At 30.0% G+C, this 14,979-nt stretch overlaps 1 protein-coding gene across 1 annotated transcript in view; it reads left to right on the top strand.

The window, feature by feature from the left end:
• The first annotated feature begins 671 nt into the window (after positions 1-671).
• LOC129916542 (serine/threonine-protein kinase 32A) overlaps positions 672-14,979 on the top strand; it is a 125,250-nt gene continuing 110,942 nt past the window's right edge. Inside the window, exon 1 of the mRNA XM_055996546.1 lies at positions 672-1,414. The gene's annotated coding sequence lies outside the window, so the exon portion shown is untranslated. The remainder of the gene's footprint in view (positions 1,415-14,979) is intronic.

Genomic DNA, 14,979 nt, shown 5'->3' with positions numbered 1-14,979 from the left:
GACCGGCCTTTTCTTTTTCAGTCCGAACGTGGTTAACAAAGGATTTTAGTTGGCTCAAGAAGATATTAGAGTTCATAAATCTTGAATCAGAACCTTACATCCGTTAGCACCATATCGTCCAGGAATTTTGACTTTACATTTTTCTTTGGAAAATAAAGACTGGTCTCACAAAATAACTAGTGGCGTTAATACAACAAGCTGTAGTGAGTGACACCCATCTCGACCGAAATTATTTTGCACACAACTTTTTTCCACGAACTGAAATAGCCTTAGGAGTCTTCTTTGGAACTGCCATAAATCTGTTAAAGATGAATTTTTCTCACCTTCCTCAATGTCTAAATATTTTATGAGTAAATAACCATCACATAAAAACTCATAGCAAGTATTTTGTTTTGAGGGTGACTCACCACAACATGCCAATATTATCTAATCATTTGGTTAACACTTCAATGTTAACTACTCTGTTATCAACATTTCCTTTAAATAAACGATTGTTTTTCTTTTAAAATCCAACAAGTTATTAAACCTTACACTCAAAATGAGGTTCAAAGCATGCGCTTTGTGACTCACTCATTTCTCACTCGAAAATGTCCTTTTACATTCAACAAAGATAAGGAACGAAAATTTCCCTAAACTAAAAATCTTCAATATAAATTGTTGTGTTGATTCCGAATTTAGTTCACTTCGCGACGTGAATCTAAATTGTTTGGTAACAGAACAACGTTTGTGTCCGTTTCAAAGATAAGAATCACTCCTTCTACTCTGACGATGTGTCTAGCCTTAAGTGCCGGCTTGTTTATAGAAATTCAATAAATGTGTGCCAATCATTTATATATACCTAAATATACATATCCTTTCTTCCAACACAGTCAAACAACTTTTCGCATTATTTCTTGCTCGTCTTCGTCATATTCAATCGATAAAACAATAAGAGCAAATGAAATTTAATATTTTTTTTTTCAATTCAGTTTCTATTTAGAAAATATCCTTTGTGAAAAAAATAAAAAACAATTCTGTCAAACCGTAATAATTGTGTTCTGACCGCAAAAAATTTTGTTTTATAAAAATAAAACAAAAACAACTTCTAGATATATTATGTACGTTTACGTATATGAAGTGTAAACGTGGCATTTGTGGCGCCCCCTTTTTTTAATGTTGTCGTCGTAGTCATCGTCCTCGTGCGGTGTTTGTTGTTTATGTTGATGTAGTTGTTGTGTTGATATAGTGTCCTCTTTTGGAAATGTTTAAATGTGCGGCCTGTCTCTCCTCTAAGCACGAATGCTAATGTATATGTATAGGAAATGAGTTTTTGCGATGTTGTTATGCTTGTGCTACTCAAAGGTCCTTGCCCTGTGTAAACAGATCTAATTGGATACGCTTTTGTCACCATTGAAGATACAAAATCTTGTTAAAGGTATGTTTTATGTTGAAGTTGATGTGTCTACAGGATAAGAGTGCAATTATGGTTTTATATTTATTGGTTTTATTATGTCCATATCTCTCTTTCTCTCTATACTTTGCTCTTCAAAAATTGAGTTAGTAAAATTGTGAAAAAAGGACGAAACGAAATAAAAATAAAGTTTCTTATCTTTGTATATATACCTACCTACCTGAGGGTAATCTGAGGGATTTATTTGAGGAGTCCTTTGTAAAGCTTAAGCCAATATCGACCATGTCTACATAGTTTTGTTGGGGTTTGGAATTTTTTAGGAGGGATAGATAGATATTCAACAAAAACACGTGTAGATATAAATAAGCTGTTAGGAAGAACTCCAGGACGTGATGAAATCAAAGTTATATTGACAAAAGTTTCGGCCTTTGATAAATTTAAGAATAAAGGTTGTTTTAGGTAGCTAGCTATACATGATTCTTTTAAAACTTTGCTAATTCGGTTATAAATTTTTGAGTGGATTGGTATTATTTAGTTTGGAAACAAGGTAGGATGGGAAGATTTTAATAGGTCATGGGCATATAATTTGTATTGGCCGGCAAATAACACGCACCCATGAATTATTGAGTGCGTGGGTCAGCAGTCGTTTGTTTCTTCATGAGCTTCGTGACGCCACAAATTCATTTATTTAACTCGTGAAAACCTTTGAATTTTAATACACACATTGCCTGTATAAGACTGTTAACAGTATGTGTAATTATTTTTTCTAATAGACCAAGAGTCCGCAGAAAATTTTGTGAGTCGAAGTATAACCAAAATGTGAGTAGGTATGTAGTTTTAAAGCCTTTTGAGTTCTAATATTGAATTCAAAAATCTGGCAGCATTAAATCACGGCTTTGTATGGTTTTCGGGGAGTTAAATATTGCGAGTTTTACAATTAATATAAAAAGGGCTAAATTCACACTGTTCGAAATCAGAACTGATGCTCTGTCATTTTCCCTTTTTTAACTAATAATATCGGCTCAAACAAAAAAATTAACAGAAAAGTCTATGGGCCTTACCAATAATGAATCGCTAAACACACGTTTAAGTATCGTCGGGTTAAATTTTACCGTCGCGTTAAATTGGGTGTATACTAATAATCAAAATAAACACGCGTTTAACTAATTGTGCTTCTATTACCAGATCTATTACATTTGTTGTCAAAATGACATCATTGAAGTGACTTTTTTTGCATGTAATGTAATAATGAACAAAAACATAACTACAAAATACCTACATACCTTCATATATTTTTATTTTTATTGTAAAAGTTAAAAAATGGAGCCCAAGAAGGCCAAAAGTGCATAAAAAAAGTTCATCTATCGTGAAGTACGACGATGAATATGTGCAGATCTATTTCTTTTTAAGTTTTCTTTTTGAGCCTATTCTGAAAGAAATGAATATTTATTAATAAAAAAGAGAAATATTTATAAACAATTTAATGTTTACTTATTTAATAATTTGCCGCCAATACTTTAAATTTTTCTCAACGACTTGTTTACTTGACAAATGTTTTTTTTTTTTGCTGTCAAATGACAGTGCAAATCGTGCGTTTTAATTTAACCGTGCGTTTATAGTTCAGTTTCCCAACTATAAAATTAATGTGGCGTTAACCCTTAACCTGACTATTAAATTGGTTATTGGTATGGAGAAATATTTAAAGCTCAGTTAAATATTTAACTGAGCTTTAAATTTGATTATTAGTAAGGCCCTATAAAAAACAATGCCGCTGAAACAGCTTATATCTTGAGTTAAATTTATCGCATATGCAAGATTGAAGTCGTAACGGCTAAAAAAAATGACTAAACATCAGTTGCTGTTTTTAGAATGTGAAATAGTGTGAATTAAGCCCTTTTTTATATTGATTGGAAAACTCAATCATTTTAACCCGCAGAAAACAATAAGGTCCCATGATTTAATAAGTAATAACAACTTAAACCAAAATTTAAACTCACTCTGAGTTAGGTATGTATGTATCCCTCTTTTCCTTAAATTTGATGTCATTCAACAGCACAGAATAAGAAAATGAATGTCTGAAACTTTGTAAAAACCTAAGAAAAAAAAAAACTATTTTGTAATTTAGGTACGTCATTGTCCGTTGTGTGAAGTTTAAGCTAAAGGGTATTTTATTTCTCATGAAGCAAAAAACTTTAATTGCTAAAGAAAAAAAAAATTAACAGCTTGTTTTCAAAAGTTTGGTTACTTTAGATTAAGTTTACCGTGGTAGTGATGAAAATAAATTACTTGCAATAAAGGCACAAGAAAAGTTAAGAATAAAACGAAAAGCAATTAAAATACCCACCTGTATGCATTTAAAAATCTTCACTACGAATTATTGTTGGTTCAGATTCAGACCGTTTGTTTTTTTTCTGAAAATTAAGTTTAATGAGACTGAGACAGAAAATTTTATTTCAGAATTAAAATTTTGCGAAAGATTAAAAAATTGTCGTCTTTAAATTTACTTTCTATTATCTATGGTTTCGTAGAATTAAAGGTGGCCAATCCTGTCAGCCAGGTATAATATAATGTAGAATAAATTTGGATTTAAAATTTTGTAGGTATTGTTTGGATAATGGATTGTAATTTCGTTATTAATGTCTGGAGAGATGGTGAATGTTGTGAAAATTTGGAAGTTATTGAAAAAAAACCATACAGAACACTAATATTGTTGCAGAGCTTTAAATAACGAAAAAACTTAAATTGAAGCATAGAAATAGAACAGGTAAAATACGCATTAAATAAAAATTGTTACCCTCATGAAACTTGGCAAAAAGTTTTAGAATAAGAACCAAGGATCAAAAAAGTTTTTACAAATTTTTTGTGGAAGGGTGTTTTTTTTTTCGCGGAAAAGAGGGAGGGAGTGAAGGTCAGCAACAAACTGTTTGTGGAATATAAATGATATGACAAGTGTTTATGAGGTATTTCTTGATGCTGAATCTAATGGCATATATAAATATAAAATATCCTCATTAGGACCGATAAAATCAATATAGTAAATAAGGAAGTTTATTAAAAATGTTGTCTTTTTCATGGGAATTAGGAATAAAATGAGTCTAAGCGTAGAGAAAATGTGGTTATATTTATTGGAAAAACTAAGTAAATTCATCAATTATGTTACTTCTGAGATTGGAAACAAGAATCTAAAATGTCTATTAGAATATCATTGTTAAAAGGGTGTTTGAGTGAAACATAAATTGATGTAACACCCTAATGAAATTTGGTAAAAGCGTTGCATTTGTAATAGAAAGCAAAAATAATGATTCGTACATAACGTTTAAGAACTAAAGTATAAACGTTCAGTTTTTCATCGAAACAAAAAGTAAAATGAATCTTTTGTTTTTTGGGACCAATTACAGATTTTAGTGTATCTTCGAAAAAAAAACACCCTTCCACCAATTTTATTATAGACACCGCTGTTGATCCTCAAGACCTCAAGTTCTTATTCCAAAAGCAAACTTTTTGCCGAATTTCATGAGGGTAACAATTTTTTTTTACCTGTAGGTACTAATATTCAAGTTTGGCAGTTTTTTTTTTAAATTAAAAAATAAAGTTTTAATTAAAAAGAAAGAATGTTTAGGTATAGAATGACATTAGGACGTTTTTTGTTTGTGGAAGTAACTACCACAGCTAATGAGTTTTGCTGAAGAAACTGAAAACTGGAAATATGAAACAAGTGATTCAAAAAATTCAATAGAAATTCTCATTCTATTCGAAATTAAGCATAAAAATAATCAAATTACTTGATAAGCCTTTCATTTTAAACTTCTGCGGAAATAAAGAACTCCTGACACTCAAATAATGCCAATGTTAATGATACAAAATAACATCAAACAGATAATAAATACATAATAAATTTCTTGGAATCATTGTGTAAACTTCAAATTCTTACCTACATCTTTTGCTTCGGTGATATCAATTAAATAATATTAAAGCATATACATATCCGTTACATTCCTGGGATATAGGTTACGTACATGTAATGTACCGACATGTAATTGGTATACCTTTTTCTAATCTATATTTTACAAACATCAATTTGTTTGCTTTTCACCTTTCATTCGCCTTTTACCTTGTTTAAAAAGTGTCCTTGATGTGTCTTGGTGTCGTAAGGATAAGGAGTAAAGTATAGGTACGCTATATAGTGTGTTTACCTTATATTTTCTTCAAAGTCTGGTTATTTCTTGGGTTTTGCTTGACAAAACCATTGTATGGTTTCGAAAGTGATATTACCTTCCGTTCCTTGGTTAACAAAACCTTATAAAGAGAGAGAGAGACGGTAAACAATGTCTTTTACTTTGGATATATGTTTTCTTTTTCTTGTTATCAAGTTTTTTGGAGTAAAGGTACGTGGTTGCATTTATTAATTGAAAACTACAAAGTTTTTTATATAAAAAGTTTTTGAGTAACAACAAAACAAACACGGAAATTCTTGTGAAAATATGCAAAAACTTTCATAAGTATCATATAAAACTTATTTGTGGTGGTATATGTGACTTGTTTATCTAACTTTGACAGTGGTGTTCACCTCTTTTAACTTTCAGAGCAGAGTTTTACATAATTTATTTTTTACGATTTTGACATAAATTAATATATGTATAAATTTATGGCAAAAGATGTACGCTTACAAACATACAAGTTTTTAACTCGTACGTTCTAGCAACGAAAATGATTGGAGTTTTTTTTTTCGGAGAAAACATGTACAAGTAGAAAAAACATTGTTAAAGTAAAAAAATAACGAGCGGTTTAGTGGTTCCTTCCAATAATTTTGTTTATGTTTATGAAAAAACTTAAAAGTAAAATTCTTTCCCGTTGTCTGTTGTGATTATGTGCTCATCCAGGATATGCAAATCACAAAGGTGCCTAGGTTCAGAATCCAGTTGATGGTTTGCTATCCTTCTGATCAGGTTATTGGTGTGGTAATCGATACTTCCAACAAGTTTCATTGCTGATTGCAACGTCATGATTTTCGTTTCCTTGTACAATCGATAAATTGCTTATTTATGCCGCAGTCGGTTACGATTTTTCTCTTAAGCATTTGTACTTTGTGTAGTTCCTTTATGGCTGTCTTAGAAATGGTCAACCATTCATATCGAAAAAGTATAGACGTAAACTGTTAGAAGAAGCTTTTTGTTGACTTTTGTTGACTTTGCTGACTTAATTTCTTCATCATTATGATCAAATTAGCAGTCTAGAATTCTGTCTGCTGTCTGTTGGTCACAGCTCACAGGTCAGAATGCTGTACAGAAAGGGTGCTTTAATCATTTATTACTCTAATGCATTTATTTTTAGCCTTGTATTATTTATTGCTCAAAAAGATGTTCCTGGAAGAAAGAGAAAACAAAAAAATTTGATTAATTTAGTAGGAGAGAAGGTTCATTTGAAACTTAGTTTTTAAAGGTCTGTCTAAGTGTAGCTAAGCTCACATTTTTTGAGCTTTCGTAGAAAGAGCTCCGGATTTCGTTTAAAAAAAACCGTAAAGCCATACATCTTCAGCTTTTTTCAATTTTCCCATATTGATAGGCAGCTTATGTTATTCGCTCTACTCTACTTCTAATTTTTTATATATTTCTTCAACGCTTTTTATTGCAGCTTCGCAAGGGTTTATTGATGCCACTGGTCAAAAAAATCAAACTTTTTTTTGCCACAAGAACCAAGATATACTTTTCTAAAGGTTTTTGATGTGCTGAACTCGAATCTGAAGTCAGAATTGATTGGTCTCCGTTTTTGAGATATTACCCTTATAAAATGCTAAAAAACGTCATTTTGGCTGTTTCGAGCTTCTGTTTATATGTGGAGTTCATTATAAACGAATTTGTACCGGTTTATTGTACCGGATTATGAGAACAGATAGGTATTCTTCTTTCAAAAACTGTTTAAATTTTCCCGATATCTCTTTAATTGCTCGAGATATCTTAAGTTTCAGTTAGTAAGCCAAAGAGAAACTAAATTTAATCTAAAGTTTAAGTCTCTGGTCATAAAATGTTTGCCACAAGAAGTATATTTACTTTTCTAGAGGTTTTGTGGTCGCTAAACTTGACTCCGCAATCAGAAAAATTCTATTAGCTTCCGTTCTTGAAATATAACCGTTATAAAAAAACCTTTTTCTTACATTTTATAACGGTAATATTTCAAGAACGCAGGCCAATAGAATTTTTCTGATTGCGGATTCGAGTTCAGCAACGCAAAAACCTTTTGAAAAATATATTTTGGTTCTTGTGGCAAAAAAAAAGTTTAATTTGTTTGGCCAGCGCTGTTTCTGAGTCTTAAATTTTAAATATCTCGGGCAATAAAAGAGATATCGGAAAGATTTAAACATTTTTTGAAAGAATAAAAATACTCTCATATTCACCGTTACAAATTTATTCATAATGAATTACACCACATAAAAACATAACCTCGAAAACAGCCAAAATTACGTTTTTTGACATTTTCTAACCGTAATATTTCAAAAACGAAGGCCAATAAAATTTTTTGACTTCAGATTCGGATTTAGCACCCCAAAAACTACTAGAAAAGTATATTTTGGTTTTTGTGGCAAAAACCTTGTTGGCCAGTGTAATTATTCAATATAGTATGATAACTATTTATTCAGAAAATCAGAACTCCTCATTACTTCTGATTCCGTCATGCCCTTTAAGCTTCACTGAAAATAATAGTTAACAAATAATGTTTAAAAAAAATGTTTTAAAGATACATTGTTTGTATTTCACATAAAATTCAGAGAAAATTCTATTAAAATGCCTTTGGAAATGCATCCTGATGTTTAAACCCGAAATTTCCATTAACAAGAACAACTCAAGTTTACATAGATGGATTACCTTGAAAAGACTTTAAAATACCTACAAAGGCCTCATGTCCCAGTAGAAGTGCTTTATTTGTATTATGATGTGTTTCTTGTTGAAAAGCAAATTAAATCGATGATATCCTGGCAAACTGCCCTTAAGTTCTCCTTTTCTGTTTTTCGAAAATCCACTTCATTCGATGCATTTTAGATCACAACCACGAGTGACTTCTTTTGACTTGACCCTTTGGCAACACAATCTGGCTTCTTTTGATTCAATGGACCAACACATGAATGAGTAAACTACGGTTTTTTGGAATGGTAAAAAGAAATATTGAACTCCTTTTAACTTGAATTTTCTTTCTTTATCGGTGTAGGTTACTATGTTATGTACATACCTTTGGTTTTCTTTATTTGCTAACAACATGTAAATATATCACCAAGGTGAAAACAACTGAAAAATGAAATGTGTTCCAGGAATTACTGTGTTTGTGCATAAATGGGAAAATCGATGAGTAGGAATTTTTGCCATGTGTGTCGTGTGCGAGTATTTATATATTTTCAACAACCCACGTTCCCACGTGTCACTTTATAGGTAGGTAGGTAGGTACTTTAAAATAATTTTAAAAGAAAAGATGTTAGATGAATTCTTCTTGAGGTGGCATATAGAATTAACGACACACATGTTTGCATTTTCTCAAAACTTATTATAATTTCATTTTCTGAATTCCTCCAAATGTGCAACCTTATTGCAGCGTTTCCCATCTACATGTTGAGTTAATTTTGGTTTAAATAAGGTTCTTATATGTCCCTATTTCTAAGAAGACAAAACACGTCTTTTTTAAAGGTATGTCATTTGTTCATGCATTAATAACGACAGTGCCAGAGAGTGTAATAAGTTTTTGCAGGTGGCATAGAATGTAGTCTAAGGGCGGCACCGTCAATGTACACAAAATCTATAATTTAATTGCTTTTTTTATTTTTTCGGAATTCCCATGTCAAAGAAAACATTTTTAGTAAATTTTTTTAGGGTACCAAATTTATTTTAATTCATTGATTTTATTAGACTTATCGCGAAACTTCTTTCGTGAAAAAATTCCCCCTACCAAAAATATTTTGAAGAATTCAATGGATCCCTTGTACCTGTTTTATCTAAAACCTTCATCGCGAATCTCATAAGCAGTGTATTTTATCATGTTTTTCACATGGGTCTCGGTTATATTTTGAGGTGTGACTTTTCAAAAGGGTATAAAAACGGTTTTTGTCATTTCTCAGATAATCGAAAAAAAAAACTAAAACCAAACTTGCGATTTTTCATACGATTTTCAGTTTTCAACGTTTTTCAGAAGCCGATTTGTGGGATCAATTTGCTGTTTTCATTTAACTTGAACTGGTCAAACTAAGCTTTGTGATGTGGATAATAGAACTGCATACTTAGTTTGAAAGAAGTTAAAAGTGATTTTATGCCCTTTTGAAAAGTCACTCCTCATTTTTACCTCTTGAATTTAAAAAATAAGCACCCTTGAGTTTCAACACCCTTGCTCTTTTTCTTCCACCCAATTTTTTATACTCTTTTGATTTTAATTCCAAAAGCAAAATTATTGCCAAGTTACATGAGGATAACAATATTTTTTTTTTTTTTGATGAATAGTAGTTTTAAAAAAATATTTTCAAACTCAAAATATTGACAAATAGAAGTTTAAACTCCCCCTAAAAATTAACGCACATCTTTTTACATTTGTACCTCATTTTGAATTCCTTTAAAATTTTAAGCGTATTTTTGTGTGTTTGAAGACTAACAAATGTGCAACTTTCGTTACCTATCTGCTTGTTAAAATAAATAACGTACCTATCCTACTTTATGTTTAACACGATTTTGAAATGTGAATGTAGGAAAAGTCTTACAAAAATTTGAGTTTCCATGAAAAAGCTATTAAATGAGACAACATTAAGCCTTTGACAGCGAGTAGGTACTGGAAAGCATTAAATTTTGAGAATGTGACACATCTAAAATATTAAATTAGTACCTAATGATAATCATTTATTAAGCGTAAACATCCCTAGAAACTTTCAGGATTTTGTGTAGTTTTGAAAATCTTTGTCAAGGTTAAAATATGCCTTCTCTGTGATTTAGTACGTAAGTTACTTGGGGATTTCGGCATTACAATTCAGTATTTGCATGCAAACAATAAACTACCAAAAGTGAAGAGATACGACAGTTTGTGATCCTTAATGACTTAGACTTGAGCGTCATTAATTTTCTTTGCGAAACTCAAAGTAGACTCTGAAGCTTTTAGTCAAAATAGTAATTCTCGTGGGTAGGTATTTGAGATGAAAATGTAAACCGCTTTTAATATTGTTATGTCTTGATTCTTGAAGGAATCTATTGGGTGGTTATGATTATAAACCTTCTTTGCATTAAGACTTTCTTTTGTTTATATTTCTAACCTTTCGTGAATGAAAACCGTTTAGATGTGAAAAAGTTCTCTCTATAATGGTGACAATATATATTTTGTGAATACAATATTCGAATTCCCCGGAAAATTCTACATAAATTTCATATACACATTCTGATTCTCTATAAAATATGAGACATAAAAAAGTTCTAGCGACATGAAAAAGCAGAATCCAAATTCGAAATTTGCATCCGTCTGCCTATCACGTCACAAAAATGAGGTGTGTCTACAGAGGGTTAATGATGGCATGTAAATACTAACATGCATATACATATAGGTACTTTTTACTTTAATAATTTCATATAAGCTTAATTTTTTTTTAAATACCTTACTGGTAATCTAAAAACTAAAAATTTTTGATTTTTATTTTTAATTATTAAGCCTGAACTACATCAAAACACAAAGTCAAAAAAGTACAAAAAAGTAAACACGATGTTTTTTCTTCTTCCCCCTAGTAGGTTGTTTGTATATCTCTTTTTCATTTTAAAAAAGTATTCGATTCAAAAAGCTTGAACAAGACCAAGCTTTCAATTTTCACAAAGTTTTAAAAACAAATACATTCAAACAATATTGTATATCCTTTCCGTAAGGTAGCTCTTCGATCACATAGTTCCTGTCATTTTGCGAAAAAAAAGCTCGTTTGACAAACAATTGAAATTTCAAATACAGTCGATTCCCTATAAGTCGTACTTCCTTTAGGTTAAATTTTCCTCTAACTCAAATTTTTTAACGTGTTTAATGAAACCGCCTGCAGAAAAAAGATTAAATAGATTCCTCTTAGTCGAATTTCCCTCTAATTCGAACTAATTTTCGTGTAGTGTGACAATTCGACTTATATGGAGTTGACTGTAATTTGTTTATTTTTCAATTTTATTTTTTTTTTGAAATTTCAAAACTTCAAAAACAAAAGAGCTTTTTTAGTTCATTTTTTTCCAATAGATGTCAGGTAAATATACATGTGTTTTTTATATTTTGAGCTTTTTTTACTTTTTTGTACTTTTTTGACTTTGTGTTTTGATGTAGTTCAGGCTTTATAAATTTCATAAATATATATTTTCTTAGTGTCACACTCGTTTCAAAAATATGTCACACCCGTTACAAATTTTTATAAAATTACATTTTGTTTTATTAATTCAGCTATTAGAACAATGAACATTTGTATGTTTTTAAATACAAAATAATTCTGATGAACATTTACTTAGAGCCAATTTTTCAATCTTCTAATAAACAGTCAGTTACCTGTTCGACGAATAAAGTTATTAGGTTCATAAACAATCAGATAAAAACATTGAATTTTTCAATCAAGAATAATTTATTCTACAGAATAACAAAAAAAAATTGTCAAATTCAAAAATATTTAAAATTAAACGTCATTTTTATTCATGATTGTTTTTGTTGTCTTGTGTTCCACTTTATTTTTTTCAAAATTCTTTCAAAATAGCTTTGACAACTGACACAATATTTTTATTGAGATTATTCCTTAGAATAATTCTTATTCGTCTCTGAAAGAAGCAGATAGTTTTATTCTTAGCTATATCTGCCTGTTGAAAAATTGATTTTCTCTCTATCCTTAGGAATAAGTACTAACTGACTGTTTAACTGACTATTGAAAAATTGGCCCTTAAAATAATAAAAAGTTCATTATTATAATAAACGAATGGTCACCGTAGATATACACGAGTTTTCATTAAAAAATCTACAATATGCCTTCTAAAAGTCACCGAAGCAGACTGAATCGATTATCTAACGTCACACCCGTTACAACTAATCTTAAGACTTTGAGATGTTGAAAGATAGGTTAAAAAAATGTTATTTTAAACATACATTAACAACTAAATAATATTAGATGTTGAAGCTATTAAAAACATTATTTGGTAATAGTACACAAGCCAAGAACAAAAAATGACGTAACTGTGTCACACCCGTTACAATGGAAATACCAAAATGCCAACAACGTTGACTCAACATTATAAATTGCAATCCTGTAATTTGTGTCAATGGTCTTGATATTTTACAAACGTTCACTACTGTCTGTGTCTGTGTGTGATCGAAAATATACAAAAATTAATAAAACCAATGCCATTGTGCGAATTGCATTAATATGTGTGAACAATGAATTTTTTTTTTTCACACATTAGCTCTTCACATTCTCTTTGATATTTACACTTACAATTTATATTGCTTTTGCCGCGAAAACGAAGTTTAATTTATTACTAAAATTTTATTTGGGGGTGTCCTCCACTCCAAAGTTTTTTTTGTTCCTTCAGGGTACTTAATGACAATGACAAAAAAAGCGAACAAAAAGGTTGATATTGTAACTGTAAGTGTAAATAGCAAAGCGAATGTGAAGAGCTTAAGTGTGAACATAAAGAAGTCCATTGTTCAGACAGATGGTTAAAACAATGAAAATATAACATATTAATGCAGTTCGCACAATGACATATTAATTTTTATTTCATTCGACCACAGCCACATGGTTTAAAAAAAAAGATTCTTAAAAAAAAAAAAAGGATTCAGAATTCAAATTGCCAACACACATATATGTTGGTTTTTTTCTTTCGCTCACGAATGTAAATTTTATTAAATTTCGGCTGATATTCCCACGCTTTTCCGGTGAAAAGGGTTTCCTCCTAAGAGGGCAGTTAAATCAGGAGAAGTCAAAATAAAATAAAGTTGAAGTTTTTTTTTCCCTCGTGGTCGTTTATAATAATCAAGAAAACAATGAATATTAATATATAAATTTATCAGTAAAATTGTTCAATTTCGTTTGAAATTTAAATCAGCTTCAGGGGAAATGAATTTGGTATCAAGTAATCAAATAAAAGGATTTTAAATGTAATTTTTTAATTGAAAATTAACTTTGCAAATAAAATTCTTTGAGTCCTTTGACATCGAATAATGTGAAATTGGGGAACCTGGCAAAGTGATATGAGAATTGAACTGGAAAAATGTTAAACAAAATTCAATAACAATATTATAAACAAATCTTTTTTAGTATAAAAACGGCAAAAATTTCAAATAAAAATTGTAAAAAATTAAAATTTTTGATTTATACACAGATTTTTGAATGCAATATTTGAAAAGAATTAAAAACCAATAAAACTGCATCAAAAATTGTGTGATAGCAGGTGTACTTTAAGAATAATAAAATAAAACGTAAAAGCAAAAACTACGAAAAAAAAACAGGCTAATAATTTCAAAAACCGAAATAAAATATAAAAACAAATTTTTAACGGAAAATTTTTAATGTGATCTTTAAAAGTAACTGTTTTCTAACCAGAATTATCAAACATTTCAAAAAAATATGATTTAACTGGAGAAAAAAAATTGTATGTATGAGTTAAAAATTTCCCATACAAATTTGTATGGGGAAAGTATGACCCTAGAGGCACGGGTCAATGACCTCCAAAATTTTTTTTTTTTGCTAAATTCCATTTATTTAGGCCTAAACTTTCGATCTAGAGGGTGTCTCCCCCGAAAACATCACTTTGGGAAATAACGGACACCCTAATATACAAGGATGTACCTTTTTTTTATTTTACAACTGAAGGAGGTAAAAGATATTAATTTAACAATCTTTCTGACTGGCTGTTCATATTTCTTAAAAAGCAAAATTTGTCAACTTCATTAAAATGGCGCCCAGGAGAGAACTGTCACAGTAAAGTGAGGAATTTCAGAAACCTTAACATGACAATGGGGTCAAAAATGAATATATGCACAAAAACAAATTTTTGTGAAAGGTTGTTTTTTTTATGCGACAGTAAAATCTTTAACTGGTCCTAAAAAGTCAATGATTCTTATATAAAGTCAAAGAACTTAATTATAAACGTTCAATTTGAAATCGGAACAAAAAATAAAATGAATCATTGGCTTTTTGGGACCAATTACAGATTTTACTGTAACTTGAAAAAAAAAAAACACTCTTTTACCCAGTTTTTTTTTAATGAAATCTCTTTATTCTTGATTTCTATGTCAAATGTAAAGTATTTACCAAATTTCATTAGGGTTGCACATCAATTTTTGTTTCACTCAAAAAAACCACACCTTTTAACCATGATATTCTAATAGACAATTTAGAATATTGTTTCCAATCTCAAAAATAACAAAATTGCTTAATTTCAATGGGGTACCAATATTATTAATTAGGTTTTCAAAACATTCTTACACATGAAAAATAAATGTAAAACTCATTTCATTCGTAATTTACATGGCAAAGACAACATTTTTAATAAATATCGTAAGGGTACCTTTTATACCATTGATTTTATCGGACTGTCATTTATAAATGTGACATCTCACTGTTATCTCGA

The sequence above is a fragment of the Episyrphus balteatus genome, chromosome 3 (assembly GCF_945859705.1).
Source record: "Episyrphus balteatus chromosome 3, idEpiBalt1.1, whole genome shotgun sequence".
Taxonomy (NCBI): Eukaryota; Metazoa; Arthropoda; class Insecta; order Diptera; family Syrphidae; genus Episyrphus; species Episyrphus balteatus.
Note: the sequence above shows the minus strand (reverse complement) of the source record. Positions and strands in the feature narration are given on the sequence as shown.